The 17,604-nt window shown below is 40.4% G+C and overlaps 1 protein-coding gene across 7 annotated transcripts in view; it reads right to left on the bottom strand.

Moving 5' to 3' along the window:
• EBF1 (EBF transcription factor 1) overlaps nucleotides 1–17,604 on the bottom strand; it is a 432,079-nt gene that overhangs the window by 307,474 nt on the left and 107,001 nt on the right. The gene's annotated exons all lie outside the window — the stretch shown is intronic.

Raw genomic sequence — 17,604 nt, 5'->3', positions numbered from 1 at the left:
CTAATTTCTTAAAAATTTGGATCCCAGACAGAATTCTCTTCTGACACCCTAACATTAATTCCCTAAACTCTGCCAAAGTTCCAAACACAACAATCCCATAAAACAATCCAAATAATTGTAACTAGCTTATGGGCCTACCTGTGCAGGTGCTGCTAGGTACACATACACTGCTGTACACAGTTCATGAACACAGATAATCCCCTGTGTGAACACTAGGACATAGGTGTATCAAACAAGTGGCCTTCACCGAAAACTATCAAACTCCACTTAACTCTAAGCCGAGTTTAATCAAACACTAATTCCCAGTCTTTTTGCTGGGTGTTATTTATACCCTCAGTAAAGCACAAAGCATTATGTCTAAATGGTCGTGAACAATAAGGATATCCTTAAAGGGCTGTACTGTTGAGAAAGAGCATATATAACCAACCCAGCTGGAAGGGATTCACTTATAATGCCCCTTTAGCAATAGCTATAATAATTTAATACCATTAATCTCAGTCTCAACTTCAAATGGCCTTAATGGACCCTGTGGTGTTTCTTCAGCTTATATACCAATATTGGGGCACAGCTTTTATGCTCGCATTACCCGCTGCTAATTGTAAAGCTCTTGTGTTGGATACACTCGAGTGTTTCAATAAGTGTCTTCAGTTAACTTCGTAAGGGCACAGTTTTAAAAGGAGCATTTGTCAGCACTATAAAAAAAGCACAAGAACGTTTCATCTGGTTTCAACGTCGAGGGAGATTCTGAAAAATCTGATCGCCTCGCTCCTTGTTTCTTTGCAACAAGCGCCGTTGCTTCAAAACTTGTTAGCAGCCATCTCCTCAAAGGATTTATTTTGATAGTTCATGAATGTGTTGTCACACAGCATAATTAAAGCTTACAGAACTATTATCAAAACACAGAGGAAATGAGCTCAGGGAGGCTGATGGTTACCGGGCTGCCTGTGTCTGCCGGCTTCCCACAGGATGTGCGCTGACTGACCAGCTGGCTTCCAAGTTCTGACACTAGGCATATGGAGAGAAGTCGGGCCTGGGGGTAAAGAGCGCGGGCAGGCTTCAATGAGCAATCAATTACAAGTAACAGCCAACCCCCTCTTGGCGACTGTATATGTTCCCACCATCACACACTGCCAGCTTGCCACTATTTTGAATGCAATAAAACTTGTAGGGAGCCGACTCATGTGAAACTCTTAAAGATATATGGTAGGGATTAACCGTAAAAAATGCTAATTAAGGATGGGCTAAGGAATTAGGTAGGGGACAGGCAAAAAAGAAAAAATGCTTTCTGCCTTGTGAACTGTATATAATGAAGGAAAGAGACTAAAACGGAGCCTTCTCTGCTTGTTTCCTGAAAACAGGCCTTGGGGATAAGGGCACAGACTGCTCAGGCCATGCAGCATCACATGTTTCTCTGTGGTATAAATGCACAGAATGGATTAAAAGAGAGACAGAAGGACAGATGGACAGAAAGGGAAATAGAAAACGCAAGAAAACCCTTTATCTCTCTCTTTTTTTTTTAACATTTGACTTTTTAAATATTTTTAAGTCACTGGATAAAATATGAAGAAAAATTATGAGATTAAACAATTACATTTCCAAGTGGCCCTGAATTTAGACCTCGCCTCCCCAATTCTCCGTTCAATATAGCAAAGTCCCTGGGCTAGCTTCTCTGCTTTGGGAATTGTGAAAGCTTGGGGCTAATAAAAGCTATGCTTCACTTGTAGAAAAGAAAGAGAACTCTTAAGCAAATATTAATTTATTTTCTATATCAAACACACACGCAAAATTGCTGTTTGCACAATTCATAATATGCAAAAGAGAGAATTAAAAGGTCATTGAGTGCTCACTTCATCATGCTAGTTGCATGATAGATACCACAGTAAACCTGCATGAAAGCTACAGTACTCAAAACCCCGTGAAGGCAGTATTGTGGCCAATGTAAAGAAGTTCAGACTGAACCAAGCAAAGTCTTTCGACTGGCACAGAAAATGGTGAAATACAACCCCTCTTCCGTCTGATACCTAGTTATGCTCTTCTCATCAGCACTTGGGTTGTGTCTTCCCCTCATAGAGATATCCTTGAAGCCCCATGTGTTCTGCATCCTGCAAGCATATTTTAAAGGACTTAAGCTTTTGGAACAGAGGGGTCCTTCCACCAGCAGATTATATTTGTAAAGTTACAAATCTTTATGGCGTCTAGCATATAGACAGTGACAGGAAAAGAATATGTTTGTTTAAGTTTTCATATTCCTTTGCCTTTTATTGACCAAAATAAAAATTCTAGCAGCCAGTTTCTATGCCACCTACTCTTTTCAAATTTATAGTGAAAGCCAGACGCATCCTAAAAGAATAGTCACAAATATATTGCTTACCATGAAATATCATGAAGTATGACAGGGAGAGCACACTGATAGGAAATCAATCCATGTAAGAACAATCAAGCCTTGCTGTCTAAATAAAACTATCCTAGGTTCAATGTGGGGTTGGGAGGAAGGGTGGGAAATTGGGGGACATGTGTGAAACATGCATGCTCCCTTAAAAATCCACAGCTCTATGAGTTTGCTTGTTTCGAATCAAAATTCTTTAGATTGCTACTGGGATTACTCAAGCAAGCAAAGACAAATTGTTGGTGAAAATAGCGGCTGAAGGTCAAAACCTTATTTCCCAGAATGGGAAAACCAACAACAGAATTCAGACAAAACTTCTGTGTCTTTGTGCCCCTGACAGCCCTCTGATGCTGAGATCCTAGAACATTACATGCTTCACAAACCAAATTCTAGACTTCCAAAGGCACAGGAGAGCTAGGCAAAGACACCTCTACCTTTCACAGACTTCTGATTACCTGTTGGGTAAAAGTATCCTGAGAATAAAAATCCCATCTTCATGAAACTTTGCTACCTGCTTAACAAATGGCAAGCAGGGACAATAAAATGATGTTTAATCAATATGCCCACCAGAACTTAAACCTTGGACGAGCAATGCAATTTATGGTCCTTGCTTTATATAATTTTTGAATATCTCTTTTTTTGGAAAGCCTTCATAGTCCTACCAAAAGAAAATCAGTGTACTTACTTTATAACTTCAATGCAAAAAAAAAAAAAAAAACCTTCTAACAAGACTACCTACTTTAGTCCTAATGTTTGGTCCTTTCCAAACACAGCCTCCAAAGATGGAGACTTATCACTATCAAGGCTATTCAAAAAAATATCCTCCCAGGTTGAGGAACAAACAATATTTGAAGCCATGAAATAAGCCCACAGCTTCACAGAAGGGAATATTCACTTGAATACGTTAAGTAAGAGTGTTTCTTTAAAAAACGTCATGTGACCCTTTGTCCTTATGCTTCATAGATGTACCTCTAAGTGAGAGTCAGTCCTAATCAGAAGCATTCTCCATTCCCACTGGATCTGGAAATTGACAGCAAACAAATCAATGAGTCTGGCAGGTCAGCTAGAATGGCCAAGTATCACCCACTTAAAACAGAGCTGGAACCTGACACCTATACACAACACAGGTAAAAAGAGCCACCTCACCAGTGAGAGTTCCATTTCTGTGGCATTGCTGTGGCCAGTGACAAGCATCCAGGGATGTGAGTCTACATGGCCAACAAAACTTTGCACAATGTACAGGAAATGTAGAGAAATCTCTGCAAGATCCTTTGGCCACTAAACCTCTGCATTTTCCCAGGTCTGCTGGGCAGACTCAGCCCACACAGAAGGCATCAATCTGACCTCCCTTTCCAGGGCAGAGGTCAAAGGGGACTGCATGTGAATCACCTCCTTGGTGTGGTAGTTTATAATGGTCTTCCCCTGACATCAGGTGCTAAGCTACACTGGCTCTGTTCTTGTATTTTCTAGTCCCTGACTGATGTAGAGAATTCTCTCACGAGGGAAGTGATTAAGTGACTTCCAGAGAGAAAAAGGGGAAGTTGAGAAGCCCAAGTGAGCATACAAGATGCCATGGAAATGCTCTGGTGATGTCCCACCAAAGAATTCCTACAACTATTGCCTTTGCATGTGTTATGATTTTTGTTTTTCCTGCTCAGTGTATACATGATGTGACATGCTTTATTTATTGCAGCTGATTTATCCACACTGCTTTATTGTTGACCAGCTTTTATTTCTTCCTTAACCTTATTAACCCTTGCTGGTATTTGACAGCTTAACACCCTCCATCACTCTGCAACATTCACTCTGAGAACCGGCGTGGAACTAATAGCAGTCTTTTTATTTCCAATCTTTGAGGTCACAAGCAGCTGCCCTAGCCTGAACCCTGTAAGATTTTTCTATAGGTAGTTCTCTTTCAACAGGTCATCTCCTTAATGTATCTCAACAGGTCTGTCTGGATGTTTGAAATGAGATGTGATTCCTGTAACTTTAATCACTACTAAAATACACCTCAGAATAGGAAGAATAAGTTTTACCTTTGGAAAAAAGCCCTGAGCAATTCAAGTGAAACAACTTGGTGATTTTCTTCTTGGGCATTTTATCACTTTTCCAGTTACACCCAAAGAGCTTCCATCTGGGGACACTTTGTCTCAACAAAATGCAACAAAGAAGCAAACTTACAAACTTCTATTACCTGATGTGTGAACAAAACAGAGCCTGATGGGCTAAGATTTCTCAGCTCCGTTTTTCAGCCTGGATTGATTACCGCTAATAAATTCGGGTAGGCGATTTCAGATGATGCTCGTCAAGCTGGACCTCACAGCCCGGTTGTTTATTATTCCATGCTGCCCCAACTCAGTCTTTTGACATACACCACCCTAAAAGGTCACGAAGTCAAATTCGACAGCCAGATTTAGTAATGAAATTTAGCAAACCAGATTTAGCCTGGTGAGCAGGCTCCTGTGTTAATGAAGACTAGTTTCTATAAGTTAGACTCCAGAGAAGAAGCATCTCGGGTGGAACATAATGTCACAAAATCAGAAAATTCACCCTTTAATTTCTGAGTCAATGGTAAGAAGTCAGTGATGAGAATATTTGAGGCCACAGGAGAAGGATGAGGATAAACAGACAGGCAAACCAGTCAGCTCTAACAAACCAAGCAAAAGTGAACGTTAACAACTGTGGGGGCAAAACCAACATTTCCCATCAGCCACGATGGGAAAACCTGAGCCAAAATCCAAAAGCCCATGGCCCAGGGACTCCCTTATGTGTATCCCCAGCCTGGCCACCACTGCCTTTACCATCCTAAAGATGTTACAGGCCTGCGTTCTCCAACACACACAAAAAAAGGCCCTGAAGTTGGACTCACGGTTCTCCATGAGGACACGTCAAAACTACAAGCCTTAGAACTCATGTTCTCAAATCAAACTTTTCTTTCCCTAAGCTAAATGCAGCCCAAGATACTGAAATTGACTAGATCAGACCAGAAAATTGTATTTAGACCTCTATATACCCAGACTATAGATAAGCACTGTGTCAGTCCACTCTACTTTCTAGCCATCAAAACTTCCTTTTTCTGTTCCTCACCTTCCCTGTGCCTCTAAGCTAAGAAATCATCATCATCATCCTCGTCATCATCAGCAGCAGCAGCACTTGTCTGCAACACACAAATTCCCACTGAGCTGGGAGGGAGGGGGACTTAACAAAACAAAAGGGAAAAAGAAAGAGGAGACAGAGTCTATTTCATTGGTTTGGGCCCCACCTAATCTCCATTAACCCCACTCAACTGGCTTTTCTGGCCTCAGGCATCTATCTGGACCATTAGTACACATACTCAGGCTGCCCCGAATCCATCTGTCCCCCCATCAGAAAACAGGAAGGGAGTATGGCCAGCATTTCACCAGGGGCAGTGCCACTGTCAATGCTGCCTGCTTTTTTTCATGAGTAAGAAATTCCTACATTACTCCCACTCTTATGGTTGGTAGACATTGCACATTGTGTTAGTTCACTCGCATGACCTAAATACTCTTCAGAGAGGTACAAATTTCCTCCTCCCTTTAAGCTATGGTTTTTCCTAGACCAGGCCTAGAATCCATCCACTCCCAGCTAACCCCTTCTCCTCCACCTCATCACTGAAACATCACTTCTTCAGGAAGCCTTCTCAGACCACTGTTCATTCACAGAACCTCTCTTACAACCTAGCTTAATCATCCAGCAATCAATAATTTTTTGCCATCATTTTCCCCGGCTACCAGACCTGTATTTTTCAGATTTAAAATGCAAACTAATCTAAGTAGAGCTTGTTATAAATGCAAATCCCCAGTTGCCTGTCCCCAGAAATTGTGATTCTGGCAGGGGACTGGGAACCTTCATCTCAACAAAGGTAATTCAGACCCAGGAGATCCTCAGCTGACTTGTAGCATACATTGCTCCAAAATGTTAGCTCTGGAAGGGAGGGTGGAGATAATCACAGACTTTTCTCCACTACTCTACACTGTGCCTACCATGTAGCTGGCACTCGATGAGCACAATTGAACGAGGAGGCTCTGATTCTAGTCCTAATTTTCCAGCTCTCACACAACAGTTGCTCAGCAGGGTAGAACACAGCTGAATCTTGCAGAGCTCTTTGCAGCTCCTGAGTTGGACAAAGTACACGCAAGGTTGCCACACCCAGGGATCCCCCAGCTCACGTGAACCTGCTGGTTTACTCTCTTTCAGAAGAATGAACTCCAAACCATTTCTTTTCCAAATAAAGCTTGCAGGGAAAAAAACAACATGAACTTGGCAAAATAAGGGTTTCTATTATTAAAAGCTGGTTGAACTTGGGGATCTGTGAAACTGCTTCCTACTTTTTTTTAAATTTTTTATTCTAGTACCATGTATACAACCTAGCGTTTCCCCCTTTTAACCATATTCAAATATATAAATCAGTGCTGTTAATTATGTTCACAATGTTGCGCTACCTACTTTCTGAAGTGTCTCTATTTTAAGTGTGTGGACTGTGCTTGAAAAATCCCAGCAGGCTCCAGATGAGAGAGCATCACCCTCATTAACACTAATGGGAGCTGGGCTCATGTTCCAAAGGAAGACCACATCCCCTGGGCCAAACACAGGTAGGTGTAAGGATGGGAACAGGAGGACTTAAGATGAGATGATGGGGAGAGAAGAAAATACTTAAAGTCACTCTATTCAGTAACTTGGTGGCAAGGTAGAGCAGGAAAAATCAATTTAAACGAACTGCCAGTCTAAGAAAAGCCCTAGCTTCTGAAAAGATGCCATCAATATTCCAGGCATTCCATGTTGAAATATTCCATGTTGGAGAAAAGGACGTGGGGAGGTTTAAACACATATTCATCAGCAAGTATTTTTTAGCACCTATAGAGCTGGAATGCAATGTTGAGCAAGATGACTAAGGTATCTGTTCACCCGGAAGTTTGATTCTCTTGGATGGAGGTGGGGGGAGTCATATAATAAACAAGGAAACAAACAAGATTCTCCACATGAGAGCAGGGACCTCAACTGTTTTGTTCACAGCTGTATCCCCTGGTCCAAGCACAGTGCCTGGCATATAGTATGGGCTCAATAAATATTTGCTAAAGGATGAATGGAGAACTGGAATGATGGATGATGACTGGATAGAGGATGCAAGGGAAGGAAGGAGGAAAAGTGAACAAGAATGTCTTCTCTGAGGAGGTGAAATTTGAGCTGAAAGACAAGAAAGAACCAGCTGGGAATGTTCTGGAGGAAGTGTTCCAGAAAGAAGGAACAGCAAGTTCCCAAGAGCATGTGTGGGTTTGTCATGGCAGAAGGCAGCCAGTGAGGCTGAAATGTGGTGGAAGAGCTTCTGGGAAGTGGAGGGTTGGAGACTAGAAAATATAAAGATAGGAACATGATGAGGGCTGAGGACAGAAAATATTAAGCAGCTATGATGGCAACTTTATCCATCCAACAAGTGTTTTCAGAACATATGATACATAAAAGACTCAATGCCAGGTACAATGGAGAACACAAAGGCTCTTTTACCCCCAAAAGTTTTACCTAGAAATTTACAAGAATTAAATCTTAGATATTTGTTTCACAACCAAAATGGAAGAACCACTCATACATGTTTCCCAATCCTAAAATGTATAGAAGATACTATTTTTTGATAGCTAACGTCTTTATTATGTAAAAATTTAAACAAACTGATAAGAAAAATATGAATATCCCAAAAGAGAAACTGGTAATAGGAATGAAACAGAGAATTCACAAAAGAGGAAATGTAAATAATAAATGAGCAAATGGAAAAATACCAACCACACTTATACGAGAAATGTATACTTAAATGAAGTCCAATTTTCATCTATGAAATTAGCAAAACATAAATTTAACAATAATACAAAATGTTGGCAAAGATAGAAAGAAACTAGTACTCACAAAAAACCAATAGAATTGAAGAGTGGGAGCTCAAGTTGTCAGAAAACAATTTTACATTACGCACAGAGAGCTATGGAAGTGCTTGTAATGTCTGAAGAAGTAACTCTTCTTTGGAGATTTTATCTGAAGGCTTTCAAAGCATTTTCTGCAAAGCCCTGGAGTTATGCAGAGGTGCTTCAGGACCTGTGGTAGGGGAAGGCTGGGGAGTGATTATGAAAGGGGAATAATGAGTAGGGCATCAGATACCCTACCCCATCTCAACCAGCACAGTTCAGGGTCTGCTGAAGAATTTACTTGAAAAGGGACTTCTGATACTTAATTTTTTTAAGTACTATCCTACAGAAATTATCCAAATTGTAAAAATAACTATAGATATGGATGTGTTATCAGCATTATTTAAAATAGCAAAAAATGAAAGCAACCTCAATTTTCCACAATAGGAAAACAATTTATTATATAGATATAATATATATAATTTATTATATACTTATAATTAATAGATATATCATTGGAATTTAAAACAAAGAATACAAAATTGTAGTCATACCATCTCAAGTTTTGAAATATATATGAATTGGAAATGCAATATGATGAGTATGGTTGGATTGTGGCTTACTTCCTTTTCTTCTCTATTTCTTTTCCAACTTTTCTGTAATGTAGTTGAATCACTTTTATGATGTATTTGTTTTTAATGTTGAATAATAACCCTTGATGGCCATGGGGCCGTCTATGACTATTCATCTCACATCCCCAACACCAAACACAAGGAGCTGCCATAGAAAAAATCAAAGATTTGTTGAATAAATAGACATATTTTTCAAAATTAAAATGTGATCATTAAAATGGGAGAGAGTCCTTCCTGAGGAGATAAAGGAAGGTCTCATGTAGAAGCAGGCATTTGTGTGGGGATTTAAAGGTCCAAAGGATTTGACATGAGCAGAAAGCAAAGTAGGAAAGACAACCAGGCAGAAGGAGCAAGGGGAGCCAAAACTTGGAAGCAGGCAAGCACTGGGGAAAAGGGGAAAAGTTCAGAGTCATGAGGCACCTGGAGGACACTAGAGGAATATACACTATGAGGCTGAAAGGTAGTTTGAAGTCAAATGATTTAGACTTTACTTGGGAGGAAGTGGAGACCAATGAACGTTATTGAGTGGTACTGTGACATGTTCGGAAATGAACTCTGTGAGCTGGGTGTGTATGGATTGAATGAAGGGCTGTGGGGTGGGTGTGAGGAGAGAAGTGCTTGGGAGACCAATTGGGAGGCTGGGGGATCAAGGGGGATCAAGAGGCTGCAAGAGAGTTGGAGCTGTTGGAAAGGACAGAAAAGGACAGACTAGAAAAGGGACTATATGTTGAATTCTCCATCAACATGCCCAGAACCATGCTAACGCATATAATCTGTACTTAAGAGATCTATATGTTTTGGGGAAGCAGTAACTCCTCCCCCACCTCCCTATCTCATATAGGCTTTCTTTCCTACCGAAAGAATGCATGTGTACATCTGACAATAAAATGTGCATCATTTCTAACATTTGTTTATTAGCAGTCCCAAATGCTTCCTGTACTACATAAAGTTTACCTTCGATCTCAGCTGGGAAAGTTAAGGGTGGATCCAGGACAAGGGGAGGAGACAAAATCTGGGGCACACAGAGTCACTAGCATCACATCTCCAGTTTTAAAATAATCAAAAGGTTGCAAATTCACATAAAGCATTGGTGATTTAGAGCTCCACTCTATACACATCTCAGCAATGCATGGAATGTAAAAATACATGGAAACCACAACACAGCAGGGATCTTGCTGCACTGCTGGCAGAAATCGTCTTTTCCCACACAGGCCCTAAATCTGACCCAGCGATGAAACTTAAAATTTGTAAAAATAGAACAGTTGGGAAATCTTGGCCACTTTCAGTTAAAATAAAAAACAAAATAGCCATCTTTTGTGGGTGCAGTTGAAAATCTGCCATAGTACTCTCTTCTTTAAAGGAATTTTAATGGTAAAAAAAAAAAAAAAAAAAAAAAACATTTTCAAATGTCAAACTCTGTTTTAGTTTTAATTCTGGTATGCTCTGATGTATGGAGATTGCAGTTCAGTATCTCCACCAAGTCTGGCCCTCAAAATGTCTAGTCAACATGGGTGGGTTGTAACAACACCCCCCCCCTTTATTCTCCAAAGAATAATAACAGTACAACTACCACTTAACTATGTGCCAGGATCATCTTCTGCAATCCTCTGAGGTAGGTACTGTTATCCCCACTTCACAAATTCAAGAAACTGAGAATAAGTTAATTAACTTGACCAGATGCAAGTGGTGGACAGGATTCAAACCCAGGACCATAAGATTCCAAAGTCCAGCCTCTTTCCATTATATCTATTTCATAGGAAAGACTTTCCCTCGTCCCAAAACCCAAAACAGCTGCTCCTTGATCAGCTTTTAACTAGTTCTCTTGGACTAATACATAAAATAGGCTTAAAACAGTGATAGCTCTTTTCTCTTCAACAGACGTCCTAGCTATATATTCTTGGGCATACGCAACCCCTGTGTCTTAGGGCAGAGCCCATGTTAAATTCCAGAATTCTATGGAAGCAGAAACCAGGAGTGGTCTGACTCTCTAGCTGTTTTACACCACCCCCTCTTTTCAAAGCTTCTTACTAATATTTACTTTGGAATTGCCATGAACAGTATTATGACATTGGCTTCCCTAAAATATTCAACATTTACGATTAGCACTTGAAATTATTAAATTCAGAACATGCATTTTGTTCAATGCTTACAACCAAATTACCTCAAGAGGCTATCAAGAGCTCTCAAGTCATTTCGCTTACTATGTTCTCCATTTAACGGAGCCCCACACTGACAGAAGGGAGGGTGAGGAAAGCAAGACTTAAAACGTCACTTAAAAAAAAAAATTTCAAATGTTCTGCTCCCTCTCTCTTTCCCTCCCTTACCTTCTCCACCCTCGCACATCCACTCCCACCCCCAAACTAAAAATAGAACCCTAATGCCAAAACCGAATCAGAGAAATTCCTAAGCAGTAACCAACAAATCATTTTCACATGGAACATAAAAATTAAACATAATGCTCAGATTCACATGAGCAGCCACATGGAAGACGGGAAGTGGGGTGCACCTGAACATGTTTTAGGAAGTTCTGCACAAATTCAGCCTGCTGTGAGGCCATCTCTTCCTTCCACTCTGCAGCACAGGAAAGGCAGATTCTGAGTATAGCCCCAGAGCCCTGGCTTTTCCTACCGTCAATCGTAAGGCTAGATCCTGGATACAGAAATGTTGAACGATCAACAAACACAAAGTTAGCACTGAACTCAAATTAATTTCCCCCCCTCTCCCTTTCATTGAAGGGAGAGGAAGAAAAAGCTTCGCATGGCTTCCTTCTGTTGACCTACAACAAATTCCATTAAACTTCAGAAACAATGCTTTCAGATGTTGGAGGATGCAGTCAGGAAACTCAAGAAAGACTTTACACAAAAGTTGGGAGAGTAATTTTGGAGGGAGAACTACCAGCAATGCAGGATTGAGCCTTGACAGTGAAAGACCATGGCAACTGAGAAAATAATTAGATTTGAATGTCATGTAGTTGTGACTGGGATGTATAGCACATCAAAACAGATTTACTGTTCAGGCAGAGTAAAAGAAATATGCAAATGCCACTCTAGTGAATAATTAATGATTGCCCCAATGTTTACAAATCCAAGAAATGTCCTACAGATTAAATTCAATCATATTTTCAAGGTACTTAAATTGTCTTGCTTGGGATGATTATCAGTCATCTGTTCATGTTTGAGTCATCCTTAAATCCAAAAGGGACTTCTTCTCACCTGCCCCAACACCACTTTGTGGCCTGGGACACTTAATTTATGGCGTGTTTGGTAAGATAGGATAAGTTTTCCAAAATGATGTAATAACAATGGACCTAGATGTCACCATCAATAAGTCTGTTATTATAAAATGTAGTGTTTGCATTGAAAACTGGGTTCATATCTGTATTTCTTCATCATCCATAAAGTTTGCTTGGGGCCATTTGAAACTTGACTCAAATGCCTATAATTCAAAACAAAAAATTTGCTCCGATGCCATATTCAGCAGCGATTATATTGGATTATTTAGGGGAGCACTCAAACACTGCTCTTTTGTTCTCCAACTTGTTGGCCCCAAATTGTAAGAAGGTTTAATCTCGATCGTGAAATCAAGAAACAAAGATACAGGCCTATTGTGCAATAATCAGCCCACATTTCAATGAATAAGTAATATTTCTCACAAACCCAAGTTAGATAGTGGATTTATTTAACCTCTTAGGGTCAGGTAATAAATACTAAGTGAATTATTCAGCCCAATGGCTAATCAATACAATTCCATGATATATTTTTTGTGTTTCATAAAACGTTGTACACTAAAGGCAGTGAGCAATTATGGAAATTGGGCCAGAGCACCTCTCAATTCCTCTCTGGCTTGAAACCCCAGCAGGCCACCTTGACAGCAAATCGATTAGTGCTCCAGTGAAGCGGCTCAGTGACCTCTGACCTGCTTCCAGCATGGCCTGGCAGACGAGAGAGTATTTTATATTTATTTTATTGAATTAACTCCATCTTGCCTGTACCAACACTTTATACACATCAGGCAGCACGCTACAAGCTACTTCATTGTCATTTTCCATTGCTCTTGCTAAGCAAGCTCCACCCCTTGCCCTGCAGATTTCTTTGTCCTGGTTTTCCTTTCACTTTTGGCCTCAATATAGGATTTCAGTCCACCCGGAGACACACTGATGGAGCACCAGGTAATAAAAACCAAGAGCAAAGCACGTATTCCTCTCCCGCTATGCTCCTCCTACCTGTCTTGCTCAGCACAGTGTCCGATCCCCATTTTTTCCTTCATAAAAACAAAGACAACTCATTAAAACCAGGCTCGACATGGAGCCCTTTGGAAACCATATGCAAGGGAGTGTCAAGACATGAGGATATTTTCTACTAGAAAATCAAAAACAAACCAGAAGCCATAGGTATTCTCAATTTTTGCCATTTAATTATATAATTGGCTCATTGAAGCCATCTGTGAGAGAGAGCAAGCAACACCAAGCCAGCTGAGTTTAGGCCATTGTTTCAACGGGGGAGCAATAAATACAAAGCTCTTCAACAACTGAGAGTTTATGAGAAAGGGAAAATTCTTAAGTTACCAAAAACTTCTCAGTTTTACTTCTGCACTATGGAGCATCAGTAAAAACCAGTAAAATAAATGAAAAGTAAATGCTACAGAGAAACCAAGAGTTTCAAGTCAGTTGGCAGCTCTGGGCATTAATGGAGACCAACGGTTAAGTCATCAGCAGAAATCTGATGTTCTAAATGAAGGATTTTAGATCACATTTGAAGGAGGCTATATAATATAGTGGTTTAGTACACAGGCTTTGGAGTTAAACTACCTGGATTCAAATCCCAGTTTTGCTACTTACTAGCTGCAAAACTTGAATAAAGTTGCCCGCTAAGCTTTAGTTTTCTCTTCTGTACATGACAATGACAATAATGGTCTTACCTCATAGGGCTACTATGAGGATTAAACGTGATAATATAACATAAAGGGCTAACCAGAATGCCTGGTATGTAGTAAGTATTCTATAAATGTTAGATGCCATTATTCTTTAATCATATCCCCAAATATTTTATGCAGGTAAACAAGAAGTGATTTATTTTTCAGTCTGATTTTACAAATGGGGAGACGGATGAATGTAGGGAGTCCGAATTTAACTTCCACATTATTGCCTTTCCTAATTTTGTATGGACATGAGGTTCCGTGATAATGACCACTCTTCCAAACTCTCTTTGCCTCTTGGGTTTAGGGGAACTTGAACTTTATTTACCACTGAAGATTTAGTCATCAGGTCAATCTTCCCAAGGGTCTAAAATGGAAGTTCTCCCTAGCCCACCCCCAGTGGTAGAAAACACGAAGCTATTTCATTCTAGTCATATCACCTTGCCCCAGTGAGGAAAGTTTTGGGCCTTGGGGAGCACTGGCCTCATGCATACACAGTGAGGGAGGGATGGAATTTATGATGCTCCAGGAAAAGAGACTGAATAAAGGGAGTAAGAGATCAGAAGAGAAGGAATACAGAGTTACACTTCAACTGCTCCATCATCTCATCCAGAATCGGTCCACACTTGCAGATATTTTGCTTCTGATAGGAAGACAAGCTCATCTCTTGAACCCTCAAGCTCCCTTAGCAATGTGGACCACTGTACACCCTTCCTACCTGCCACATCAGTCACCATCAGATCCTTCAGGAAAGTAGGACTGGGGTCCACGTCCATTTGTAAGAACCGTTTCCACACAAATACTCTGAACTAGGCTCACAGACAGGGCTGGAGTGACAGGAGATGCTGGATGCCAAGGCATTCCCAAAAGACTTACCACAGTTTGGGGGATACTATGAAGGGAGAGTGCCTTAATTTTATCCCTGGTCCTTCATTCCTGAAGCTGTTGTTCTTTGCTGTCCCAGGGCTTCATGGTCCTTTCATTTCTTATCTCAAGGGTGCTTTCTCCCTTGATCCACTGATCCACCACCACCACCCATTTGACAGATAGCAAAGTAGATCACCTTCCTCTTCCTTTGACCTACAGACTTTCTGGCAAAAAGTCAAAAAGCCATGAAAAGCAATCAAGGGAAACGAGGAGAGAACACTCCCTCACCCTCCTTCTCTACTTTAGAGCCAATGAAAATAACTTTTCAATGTATATTCTCTAGTAAAGATTGACCTAGTTAATTGTACCAAAGAGAGACATCAAGATTCAGGGTCAAAACAACTGAAAATCTATTGCACTGGTAGATCCAGAATTGCAATAAAAAGAGGAGTTTCGGGCATGATTATGTCAGGGAGAAGGGGGTAAGGGGGAGCTAGCAAACTTTTCTAGAAGCTAAGCTCCACAGGAAGCAAGCACAGTTTTTACTTAAATGACATGTTTACTTGAGAAGATCCAAGGGTGAGTAGGTGGGTTGACAGAGATTATGGGGAAAGGAGGCTAAGACCCCATCACCAAGCTACACCTTGGTAGTGCCACTGACCTAATGGTATCTACAGAGTTTGGGGCAACCTATTCTGAACAAGGACTCTCCATGTTCCCCCCTGATCTAGTGCCTGGGAACCTAACTGCCTGTGAAAGTCTCGAACACCCCACCCCCACCGGGACTCTTATCAGGAGGAGTGATGGGACTAGGTAGAAAGAAACCCTGGTTCCAATGCTGAAGAGCTGTACAATCTTGGGCAAGTCGTCTTTTCTCTGGGACCCCATCTATAAAATGGAGAGACGATTTCCTTCCAGGATAAACATTCTATGATTCAAAGTGGTTTGTTTATCCGAATGTGTGAGAAGCTCAGGATGGAATGTTTACTTCCTTTGGAAGATTGGAATTTAACAGCCAAAAGAGTCTTTTTGCCTATGAAAAATAAAAAGAAATCCATTTTCCCAATCTGCTAACCCCAAAACCAAAACAGAGTCCACAATACAAATGAGTTGGCCGCAGTTTCTGCAAGCGCTCACTCTGAAGCCAACTGTTGCCTGAGTCTTGCTGCAAAAGGGCACAGCATATTCCTCCTCATCCCACAAAAAAGAAAATCTTTCACACCTTGGTATAACTCTATGCGTTAAGCCATAAATTATTCTTGTCCTCTCTTCCACTTTCAGAATCTATACAAAAGTGATTACCCCAGTCGTTTTTCAATATTACTTTCATACTTGGAAACTGCATTTTCAAAAAGTTATTTATTTTTCACAGCATGTCAGGTTGTTATATTGTACTAGTTCAAATAAAACTACTGTATACCTTTGCATGCATTACATTTCCTTAGAAATGCTGTGAAGTTGGATTTTCACAGGTCCTAGGTATATTTATTTTAAATATCATATTATACTTTATTTTAGCACAATTCCAGATTTTAAGAAAGAAAGAAATAGGGAAGTAACTTAGCTATTAAATGGCTTTCTTATTGGAAGTTCCCCATTTCAGAAGATAAATTATTTAAATTTTAAAAGCGGTTTTACAATGAAACTTAAAACCAATTCAAGTATTATTCTTTCTCAAGAGCTCTCAGAATAGCTAGTAATGTCCTCCTTTGGATTTGATTCATGCTCACCAAAACACAAGAACTGGTCAGAGTGTAAAACATGTAAAGAATAAAATATCGAATGAGTACAACACCGCATTTCAAATAATGAGGCCCACGGGCTCTTGATGTATATGGTAAAGTTTAAAATATTTCCTGGAGTATCTCTAAAAAGTGGCAAAACAAAAGCTTTGCTTGAGGTAATCCTAAATTTTATACCTATAATTGTTTTCTGCTCAAACATAATATTAACCATTCTCTAAAGTGTTGTAAATCTCTTTTAAATACCATCTCAATTAAAGACTGCACAAAAGGACAGGGATCCAGGTGCTCTCGTTGTCATTTGCATTTTTAATCATGGACTCTCCGTTATGGGTGAGGGGCAATTGTCATGGGAATATCCACCAAAACAAAGCTCGCCCTTGCCTCTAAGACTGAGCAACCAGAAGGCTGCACACTGGTACTGCACAGGGCTTGGAAAATGCAGCTCGACACCTCTCTCTGTGGCTGAGTGAGAGGCAGAAAGAGGAAACGCTTAAATATTTAATCAATGATTCTGCCAAGGCTTTTGAGCCCTGGTAAGGAGGGTCTGAAAGCACTATCTGCTTTACATCCACTGAGGCCACCCCCAAAATGGCTGTGATCCAGATTACAAGGGACTCAAGAAACTAGTTGTCTTCTCCTTTTTCTTCCTCTGAAGCTGAGTTGGCAGTGGCCGATCTTGAAGTCTTTCTGAATTGCTTTAATCTTTCATTTTAGTTTCGTCTCAGTCCACACAGAATGTCCACCCTCATGCCCTAGGGGTCACCAGGCAGCAAGTCCTTGAAAACAAGGAAGCATCTTGGGAGAAATACCAAGAGCAAGAACGAAGAAAAGAAAGCAAAGGTACCCTACATTTATTTTTAATGCCGCCAAATTTAGCTAAAATGTGCTCCTTGGTAGTGCTTTTAACTAACAAGCCAGCGATATATTGCACTGTAAAATGTTTTATTTTAACACCTTACAGTTTTTAGCTCTGTGGCTGTTATAGGTATATCCATTAAAAGCAACACAGACTATAAATCAGAATTCCATACCTTTTCACAGCATATGAATCTATTCTCCTGCTGGTAACCACACAGCTTTCATTGACGCCGATGGGGGTTGTATATCCTCATGCAGGGAGAATAGACCATTCAATGTATGAGAACCTAAGC

The sequence above is a fragment of the Choloepus didactylus genome, chromosome 11 (genome assembly GCF_015220235.1).
Source record: "Choloepus didactylus isolate mChoDid1 chromosome 11, mChoDid1.pri, whole genome shotgun sequence".
In the NCBI taxonomy this organism is placed as follows: Eukaryota; Metazoa; Chordata; class Mammalia; order Pilosa; family Megalonychidae; genus Choloepus; species Choloepus didactylus.
Note: the sequence above shows the minus strand (reverse complement) of the source record. Positions and strands in the feature narration are given on the sequence as shown.